The sequence below is a fragment of the Perognathus longimembris genome, chromosome 12 (assembly GCF_023159225.1).
Source record: "Perognathus longimembris pacificus isolate PPM17 chromosome 12, ASM2315922v1, whole genome shotgun sequence".
NCBI lineage: Eukaryota > Metazoa > Chordata > Mammalia > Rodentia > Heteromyidae > Perognathus > Perognathus longimembris.
Window position 1 is genome coordinate 61,094,608 of NC_063172.1, and position 10,634 is coordinate 61,105,241.

The 10,634-nt window shown below is 41.3% G+C and overlaps 1 pseudogene; it reads right to left on the reverse strand.

Annotated features, from left to right (window-relative positions):
• Positions 1-202: 202 nt before the first annotated feature.
• Positions 203-2,941, reverse strand: LOC125360639 (annotated as a pseudogene).
• Between the last annotated feature and the right edge of the window lie 7,693 nt (positions 2,942-10,634).

Consider the following 10,634-nt stretch of genomic DNA (forward strand, 5'->3'; position numbering starts at 1 on the left):
TCGTACATGACAAAAAGTTTTAAAAACATTTTGCTAGTCTTGTTTACACACTCTCCCAAATTCATGCACACGGTCATTCCAAACCAATGGTAGGTTATCCCTCCAAAGGGAAAAACTCCAAAAAAACCACAGCCTTAAAATTGCACAAAAGTTCTGTAAAGAAAAAAATATATATAATAAATGTCTCATACAAATTTCAGAACATCTAAGTGCTTGCCAAAAAAAAAGTTGATTATTCTTCATCCTCATTTTCATTCTCCTGACCACAGCCTTCTGGTCTGTCACCCTCCAACCGGACAGCTCAGATGTCATTCAGTGATGCCAACATCCTCAACGTGAACGAAGCTGGAACTGTTTCTAGTGTTTCTAGTCTCTTCCAGCATGAGTTCATTTCGTGTTATAACTTCGTCAGCAAGTTTTCGGTTAAAAATCCTTGACTCTTCTAGTGGTGACTGGATCTTGATGTCATAATCCATGCCAGATGAAGCCAGAATTGGGTCAACTGGGTGAGACTGCAGGAGTTTACCACATGATTATCAGCTTCCAGAAGCATCTAATGCTCAGCAGTGGGCCGATCCCAGATGAAAATATGGCGACAAGCCAGAACCACTCATTACAAAGTTAGCACCCCAAAAGCTGGCTTCTTTTATCATTGTCCTGGAGTTGCGATGGCCCTTATAAGCCATCTTTACTAATGGCCTTCTAATATTCAAAGTATCCAGTTCTGCCGTTTCTTTCCTTTCTTTTCTCCTCCTGAAGAACTCCTGAATGCGGGCAACAGCAGAGCATCTACCACCAGGTGCGGTTCGATACCTTGCACCTGGGATCAGGACAGGGTCATCATCACTGTCATCTGTGTCCTAGAGAGCAGAATCCCTGGGTGATGCTTCTTCATGAGCTAAAGGCTCAATGGCTTCTGTTTAGGACAGGGATTCTGGGTTGGTATCAGTTTGATTGGTAGCACTCTCAATGCTAGTCTGATCCGAAGTTTCTGGTTCTTTGCTCTTCTCAGAAAAAGTAGATTCTTCTGGAACCACACATGGGCTACCAAGACTGAGGTCATTCTTTTCTCCTGAGTTGGAATTCAATGGCTCAGCTGTTAAGTTATCTAATTGGGTTATATCTGTATGGCTCTCAACTAGATTTTCTGCAGATGTTCCTTCCTGACGTTTTATCACATCCTTTGATGATCTTTCAGGAGCATTGGTCTCATGATCTCTTTCTGGTAGTTGGACTGAGTGCTGTGGCACCAAAGATTCTTCTTGATCATCAGATTTGCAATGGCTCCCACTTCCTCTAGAAGATGAAGCTGTACTGCTCCATTCATCTGTAAAGTTCAGTTTTATTGTGCTTGTAGTTGTTCCTTCTGTGCTGTAGTGCAAACTTAAAACAGGTTCACCGTCCCTGGTTTGGGACTCTGCTTTTCATTATTGTTATCAGACTGATGATGTGTATGCTGTCCAGATGCTTCCACAGATGGCCTTTATTCACTGTCTGGAGAAGACAACAAAGTAGAATGAGGGCTTTCCATGGAAGATGGCACTGAACAAGGCTGAACTGACATTGCAGAGGATGTAGAGGGTTGAAGAAGTTGTTCAGTTGGAGTATCTATATCCATTGCAGTTTCGCCCACTTCCAAATCAGGACTTAAGGGACAGTAGGAAGAGCTGAAACATCAGACTGATTTGTTCCACCTCTAAGTTGAGATCTTCCTCTTCCTCTATTGCTTTGTGCAACCTCACTTGCTTCTTCAAACCATCTTGACAGCATGTCAGACATTCTCTGCATCAGTGACACATTGGGACTTTGTTCTCCATCTCTTTCTCGTTCACTTACTTTCAGGCCTGGCTCTCAGGCCATCATCTGACCAATCACCACGAAGTCTCAAACGCTTAAATGGAGGCTGTCATAACTCCTCTCTCTCTCCTCTGCAGAAGGAGTATTAAGTTCTCATGCTGTATCATCCTTGAGGTCAAAAAGATAGATATAATCTGAAGAATAACTAACAAGAATCTCTTGGCCATCTTCACTGTAACACAGAGATGTCACTCTGCAGGACTTGTTATTAAGATGAGAAGGGATAAAGCGAGCATTCCAGTGGTCCTCCGACCTGCATAGTTCCCTGTAGCTCTTGTGCCAAGCATTTGCAGATCATATATATGAACTGAGCTGTCAGAACAACCAACAACAAGGTAATATGGGACTGGTGGACAAATAGCTACAGATGTGGCAGCACGTCGACAGTTAATTAAAATATCATCTTTGCAGTCTTCTTTCATGCAACTCGTTTTGATGCGTGTATCAAACCACCTAACAGTTCCATCTTCCCCACAAGAGAGAAAGGTGTAAGGGTCATTTGGTACAGTCACAACCTCATAGGTAGTTCCATAATGGCACGTAAATTGGCATTGTCTTTTGGTCTCTACATCTTGTTCAACATTAGTATAAAATATCACTCCATCTCCAGAGCAGGATATAATCTGCTTATCATTTGTACGCAGTAAGAACTTTGCACTAAATATATTTGCTCAATGTCCTGGACGAATTGTTATCAAACCTTTCTGCTGTAAGGATTGCTAATTACTAACTTGGTGTCATCTGAGCTAGATAAAATATAGTCTCCAGTGTCATTCCAACAGACTGTATTCACACAGCCATCATGAACATTTAGGGTTGCTTCAAGTTTGAATCTTTGGATAAATTCTCTTCTTTCTGCCGGGGGCAGGGGTGGAAGGGGAGACCACTGCGGGGGAGGAGAAAAGAGGGGGAGCCCCGCACCATCTTCTCCCCGGGAGGCTAGTGGCACCCAGGATTCCAGATGTTTTTGATACTCACTCCTGGAAAGCCTTCTCCTTCTTACTAGAGAACTTTTCCCATGGGTTTCCAAGATTCTTCTCTCTCCTGGTTTTCTTCCTGCTTTCAAAATCTTCTTCATCTCCATCTCTTTGGCTGGCTCTTACCTCTCTGTTTTCTAAGAATTGAGCAGTGCAGGGCTTAGACTTCATCCTCCTTCCCTACTTCTACAGAACAATTCTGGGTATCTCAGCCAGCCACATGGCTTAAATACATGCTCACCAAATCTACAGTTTTTCCCCAGACCAATCAAGTACTTGGATTCTAAATTTATATGCTATCATCCCTAGTATCCAGTAAATGTGATTCCCCTCAAATACTCTCACAATTATAAACATGTTAGAGAGAGAGGGAGAGAGAAAGAGGTCCTATGATCTCTGTGTGTTTACATGTATGTTTATCTTTTAGCTCTAGCATCCACATATGACAGAACACAGATTCCTTTTGTGCTTCTGATCCTGGCTTACATCACTAAATGAAATGAATTCCAGTTCCATCCATTTCCCTACAAATGACATAATTTTATTCTTCCTGATGGCTGAGTAATTTTCCATTTTATTTATTCACATGTTTCCTTGATCATAGAGCATCTGGGCTGTTATGATAGCTTGGCTATTATGAATAGGGCTGCAAAGAACATGTGTGTAAGAACCTCTATGGTACCTGGGCTTACATTCCTTTGGATAAATGCCCAAGAATGGTATCATTAGGTCATACCGGAGTTCATTCTTTAGTTGTTGCCTTTGTATTTGTTGTTATTCTTGTTGCTTTCTTTAGGGACTTCCATACTGATTTCCATTTGTTTACATTCCCACTAGCAGTGTATACAAGTTCTTTTTCCCTTTCTCTGTGCTTCTTTGACATCAATCTCACTTCCATAAATAAGTGAAAACATATGGTATTTATCTTTCTGGACTTAATTTCACTTCACATAACAGCCCCCAAATCATCTATGTTGACAGTTATGACAGAACTTCATTCTTTTTCATTGTTGAATAATATATCCTTGTGTATATATTCCACATTTTCTTTCTCCATTCATCTGTGGATTGACATATGGGGTGATTCTGTACCTTGGCTGAGTAGCACTGCATTAAACATGGTGTGCATATGTCTCCAGCTTGCTGAGTTAAATTCTGCTGGACATACGCTTACTGGTGGCATTACTGGGTTATATGTCAGTGTTATGTGTCTAGTATTTTTAGCATTTCCATACTATGTTCTGCAATGGCTACAGCAATTGACATTCTCATCCACAGCCTATGAAAGTTCCCCTTTCTCTGAGTTCTCACAAGCCTCTGTTATCTTTATTTGATAAAGGCCATTCTAACCACTATCACATTGTGGTTATGATTTGCATTTTCCAGAGTAGTAAGGTGAAGTGTTTTTTTCAAATTCATTTTTTTCTCTTTTCTAAATGTGGCTACTCAAAGTTTTAATTACAGATAGGACTTCACATGATATTCTATTAAACAGACTCTGAAGCAGATTGAATTCAAACTCACAGACAAGCTGTGTGATCTTGAGCCAGTTTCTTAACTTTCCCAAACACTGCTATGTGGCAGGCTCTTTTAATCTGTGAGGTTACCTCAAAAACTACCATAGACATTCTTGTGGAAAAGACTGACAGTAAGCAAAAATAATACAAGGTGAGCATAATAATAATAAATAATACAGGGTGAGCATAATAAATAATACCAGGTGAGAAGGTTCAGAAAAGATAAAAGTGATTGGAGGCACAGCTGAAGTAGTAGATCAGCAGCCATGAACAAGAGAGCTAAATGTGAACACAAGGCAGTAAGTTGAAGCCCAGTACCATCAACAAAGAGAAAGAAGGAAAGAAAGAAAGAAAGAAAGAAAGAAAGAAAGAAAGAAAGAAAGAAAGAAAGAAAGAAAGAAAGAAAGAAAGAAAGAAAGAAAGGAAGGAAGGAAGGAAGGAAGGAAGGAAGGAAGGAAGGAAGGAAGAAAGGAAGAAAGGAAGAAAGAAAGAAAGAAAGAAAGAAAGAAAGAGAGGAAGGGAGGGAGAGTGGGAGGGAGGAAGGAAGGAAGGAAGGAAGGAAGGAAGGAAGGAAGGAAGGAAGGAATTGTACAGGAAAAGGTAAAGAAAGTAAAGCAAAGCAAAAGTCAGGGTCAGAGCCAGGCACCAGTCACTCACACCTGTACTCCTAGCTTCTTAGGAGGCTAAAATCAAGGGTCCAGGTTTGAAGCCAGCCCCAGACAGGAATGTCTCTAAGATTCTAATCTACAATTAATCACCAAAAAAAAAAAAAAAATCTAGAAACTGAGCTGTGAATCAGTTGATAGAGCACTTGCCTTGAGTGAAAAGGCTAAGAGTACCCAGGCTCCGAGTTCAAGTCACAAAACCAGAAAAAATTAAATTAAATTAAATGGTGTAGCCCAGGACAGCATATCTAGAAAGTCAGCATGTTGGCAAATCATGGGTGTCCCCCCAACACACACTGTGGTAAGGGCAAATACTGCAGAAGAGGGCATTCATGTGTCCACTCTGTCGGCCGGGGGAGAAAGGCAGCAAAGCTAGGTGGAAATGGCTTGGAAAGCAATCAGCGGTTATCTGTACATTACACACTTCAAAGTACTTCTTGAGGCCAAATAGGAAGACACTGCTGAACAGCTTTATCAAAAGCAAATGCTAGGGATAAGGCTGTGGTCAGTGAGAGAATGCTTGCACATGTGTAAAGCCCTGGATTTGATCTCAGCACGAGTCATAGTAACAAAAGTAATAGCAATAATAATACCAATAATGGGAAAAGAGGAGGAAGAGAAAAAGAAAAGTGAAGAAGTTACCTTAGGAATTTCCCTTTTTCAATTTTTTTATTTGAGTCCTAAGATTCCATGAAAGTGATTTAGGAGCAAACTTGGTAATAATGAGAACGGGAAAGAATGGTGCCCAGTCTACAAGATTCTTTTGTTCCAAGGAATTGTTTTCTTGTTATTGTTGTTGCGCTAGTTCCAGGGTGTGAACTTGGGGTCTGGGCTCTGTCTCTGAGCTATTTTGCTCAAAGCCAGTGCTCTACCACTTGAGCCATGGCTCTATTTCTGGCTTTTTAGTGCTTCATTGGAGATAAGAATCTCACAGATTTTCCTGCCTGGGCTTCCTACTGTAATCCTCAGATATCTGCCCCCTGAGTAGCTAAGGTTACAAGTGTTGTTTCCTCTAAGTTATATGCTTTGGTCTTTGCTTTCATGTTAAAGGTTTTTCTCAGATTCCACATTACCCTTGATGAACTGTCTGTATTTAAGAACCAATAAGGAGGGCTGGGAATGAGGCATAGTGGTAGAGCGCTTGCCTAGCATGCATGAAGCCTTGGTTTGATTCCTCAGCACCACATAAACAGAAAATGCCACAGATGACACTGTGGCTCAAGTGGTAGAGTGCTAACCTTGAGCAAAGGAAGCCAGGGACAGTGCTCAGGCCCTGAGTTCAAGCCCCAGGACTGGGGAAAAAAAAAAAACAGAAAGAAAAGAATCAATCAGGAGAAAACTGCTTGGGAAGACTTTGTTGACTAAAAGTTCAGCTCGAGGTGAAGTCATAGATAACTGACTTACCTAGAAGACCACCAAGTGCCAAAATCACCCTGGAGATGAAATACACTTTCCCATTGCCCTGATTCCACATAATTTTTGAGTTTATTTATAATAACACGTGATTGTTGTCTGTTTGTTTGGAAGAAAATTCCTGATCAATGAATGCTTTCTCTGAAAGTGATACGAGGGGTATTCTTCGCACAGAGATTTTTCAATGTGACCTTTCAAACCAAGAGAGTCTTCACCCAAACAGTCATTCTTGCCCTTCATCCAAATTGTTGTGCCTGAGTAGAAAATTCCTCCACAGAGCTCGGCATTTCCTAGGATATAGTTCCTCTTTCTCCTCCCTCATCCAGTTTCTACCTTCCATAGATTTGTTTTTACTGATTAACTCTTTTGCTTTCATTTTATGATTAGTATATCTTTTGGATTTTTGTAATAAATTTAATAGGAGATTTTTCTTTGTTTATTGTGCCAGTTGTGGGACTTGAACTCGGGACCTGGGTGCTGTCCCTGAGCCTTTTTGCTCAAGGTTAGCACTCTACCACCTGAACTCCACTTCTGGCTTTTTATTTGGGGGGGTGGGACCTTATTGGAGATAAGGGTCCCACGGACTTTCCCACCTGGGCTGGCTTCAAACAGTGATCCTTAAGTCTCAGCCTTCTGAGTAGCTAAGATTACAGGTATGAGCTGTTGGCACCTGGTTTAATACAATTTTTTAAAGCAATAAAAAATAAATGAGTACAATCAGTCAACCACATTGAAGCAGATTCCCAGAGTTCTCTGTAGGACAATATCCTATTTGTAATGCACCTCAGATAGTAAATCTTATTTCATTAACTCCACCCCAAAAAGTAGAATTTTGGAGCATGTCAAGTCATTTTGGAAAAATGAAAAATCAAAGAAAGAAAACTTTCTAAATAAATGTGAAGAAAAGTGAAATTCTACAGAGACACTGATAGGTGTCCAATGTAGAACACCAGAAAACCCAGAAGAATAAGTATAGAAATCCTGTCGGGAGACCAGCTTATTTTTGTCTTCATTTCATTGATGTACTTATGCTCTGAATAACCATATGTTGATTCCTCTGTATGCCTTAGGTATTGCTATAAATTAATGTGCATACACTTGTGCTTAAGAGATCACTTTGGTAGCATATGATAGCTGTAATGATGGTCCTTGCTTCAGCAAGAAAATCTTAAATAATTTGCTGCTGTAGTGTGGCCACTACATTCACCTCAGGTGTACACAACCCCACGCATGATTTCCACCAGGAAGATTTTCCAGCCAATAGTAAAAGAAAACCAGAAATGGTGCTGTGGCTCAAGTGGTAGAGTGCTCACCTTGCGCACAAAGAGGCTCAGTGACAGCACCCAGGTCCTGAGTTCAGGCCCCAGGAATAGCCAAAAAGAGAAAAGAAAAGAAAAATACTGTCCCTGGTTTTGCCAGGTGCTGGTGGCGCACACCTGTAATCCTAGCTACTTAGAAGGCTGAGATCTGAAGATAGAGGTTCGAAGCTAGCCCTAGCAAGAAAGTTCATGAAACTCTTTTCTCTAACCACCAAAAAATCAGAAATTATGCTGTGGCTCAAAGTGGTAGAGTGCTAGCCTTGAGCAAAAAAAAAAAAAAAAAAAAGCTCAGGGACAAACCCCAGGCCCTGAGTTCAAGCCTCACGACCAACAAAAAAAAAAAAGGAAAGAAAGGGAGGGAAGGAGTTGGGAGGAAGGGTAGGAGTAGGGAGGGAGGGAGAGAGAGAGAGAGGGAGAGAGAGAGGGAGGGAGGGAGGGAAGGAGAAAGAGACAGAAGGGAAGGAAGAAAAACAGGAAGACTGAGGTTCGAGATGTGCTCCCAGGCAGGAAGTGAGACCTTCTCTGGAAAATAACCAATACAGAAAGGACTGAAGGCAAGGATCCGCAGTAGAGCGCCTGCCTAACAAATGCAAAGCCCACAACACTGCCACGTACAAAAATACTGAGAAACTGGTAGCTGATACTAAATCTGGAAAACTTGCTTTGGGAGAAACTATAAAAATCTAAAACTATTCTGTACTCAGACTGCTTTTCAAGTGCCCTAATATCCTGGACATCTGGGAATTATAAGTAAGCATTATAAGCGTCAGTTATGCAAACAAAAATAAAACACAAAGCCTTCTCTCCAACAGACTTATTATCAAGGAAAAGCTCCTAGCCTTACACCAAATAGCTGACAAATTCATTCAGTATTAAATGTTTGGGATTAAAACTTTGTAGAATGGTGCTGTGAGTTAATTGAAATATACAAAGAACTTTAATTTTACATCAGTCTTGAGATACAGATGTTCCATAAACAGTAGGCAGTACTGTGCTCATTAAGGAACCTTTCTTCAATAATCATATTTATTGATTATCTTTAAATCGTTACACAAAGGAGTTTCAAGTTAACAAGTTGATTTGTGTGAGCAACGCCTCTTGATGAGGACATTAAGGAGATTTTTATATGTTGTTTTATCTAGCTATTTATCAAGAATCTCCTACGTGCTGGACCATGCCAGCACTGTGGCTGTGACCACTCTGGTTCCTATCCTCTGGAAGGAGCAGCAGACCTTGATCTAATCATCCTGCCTCACACAAAGCCACCATGGCTGAGAAGAGCCAGCAAGGAAAAGTACAGAAGACCATGACAACACACACCAGGACACACACACCACGAGGGAGTGTCCTTTGAACTGTGTCCTGCAGCGTGAATCAGGAAAGGTCAGGGTTGAAATGGCAAATCCAAATATGCTGCCAGCAGGAGAGGTCGGCCCGAGGGCATCTGGAACATTCCAGAACTGTCCCTCACTCACATGCTGAAGTTTAGGTCTGTTTGTGCAAGTTACGAGTGCAGTAGACTCTATGCCAGCATCCCTCTCTTTTCTTCCTTTTCAGACCAAAAATCCATATCTGAGTCCTAACTATGTTCTTCCAAGAAAGCCAAGGAGGAAAGGGAGCGACCACAAACCTATGGGCATCTGGGATGGTCAAAGGTGAGTCATAACTTGTCAGTTTTACCCCCAGGTAGCAAGGAGTCTGCAGTGTCGAATTGTGGTTGTGTGGTTTGCAAGGCTGAGAAATGTCTATCTTTACAGATGTCTTAATACCTGTCATTCCAGCCTCATCTGTAATCTTCCACATAGGAATAATACTTACAGTTTCCATTTGTTTTCTTTCCATTAGTTACAGCTGGTTTTCTTCCGCTATTTATCCAGTGGTTAACATATTGATTTATTTTATCTTGTGGAGCAACAAGGTTAAGGGTACAAATTTTTCTATCAAACTGTATGGATACTTGGGAACTGATTCTAGCTTTCTCTTTCTTTCATCCTAGATCAGGTAATGGAAGATTGGGAGGCTAAATACTCTTAACAACAAGATAAAAGGTTTTCATAGTCAACAATAAGATACATAATGTACAGGAATAGGCTAGTCATGGTAGAAGACCAAAATACCCCAATCACTATACCCATACAACCACATAAGAAGATGCCAAGTGAAATGAACTCCACGTCACGGAAACAAGAGTCATACCACTGTTGTAATTATTCTCAACATGCCGTGTGAACTCGTATTACTTTTTTCTCTTTTTCCTTGTCTGTTTGTTTGACTGAGTGGTTTGTCTAGTTTTGCTTCTCTTGTAGTTCCTTCCTGTGGCTGTACCCTCGCTACCACTGTATTACATCCGAGTACCCTGGATATTGTCTATATGGGTAATAGAACTGGGGAGTTGTTCTGATCTGTACCAATAAATGCCTTCTAGAATAAGAAAGAAAAAAAAAAAGAACTGGGGAAGGGAGAGGGAATACCAAAATCGAGACAAAGAACAATAAGACAAACCATTCAAAAAGCAACACTTAGAAACCATTTGGTGTAAAACAACTACACAACTCTTGGGAGGAGAGGGAAAAGCGGGGGGGGGGGGGGGGGGGGAATGAGGGAGGAGGTAACAAGTAGAACAAGAAATATACCCACTGCCTTACATATGAACCTGTAACCCTTCTGTATCACTTTTTTTTTTTTTTTTTTTTTTGGCCAGTCCTGGGCCTTGGACTCAGGGCCTGAGCACTGTCCCTGGCTTCTTCCCGCTCAAGGCTAGCACTCCGCCACTTGAGCCACAGTGCCGCTTCTGGCCGTTTTCTGTATATGTGGTGCTGGGGAATCGAACCTAGGGCCTCGTGTATCCGAGGCAGGCACTCTTGCCACTAGGCTATATCCCCAGCC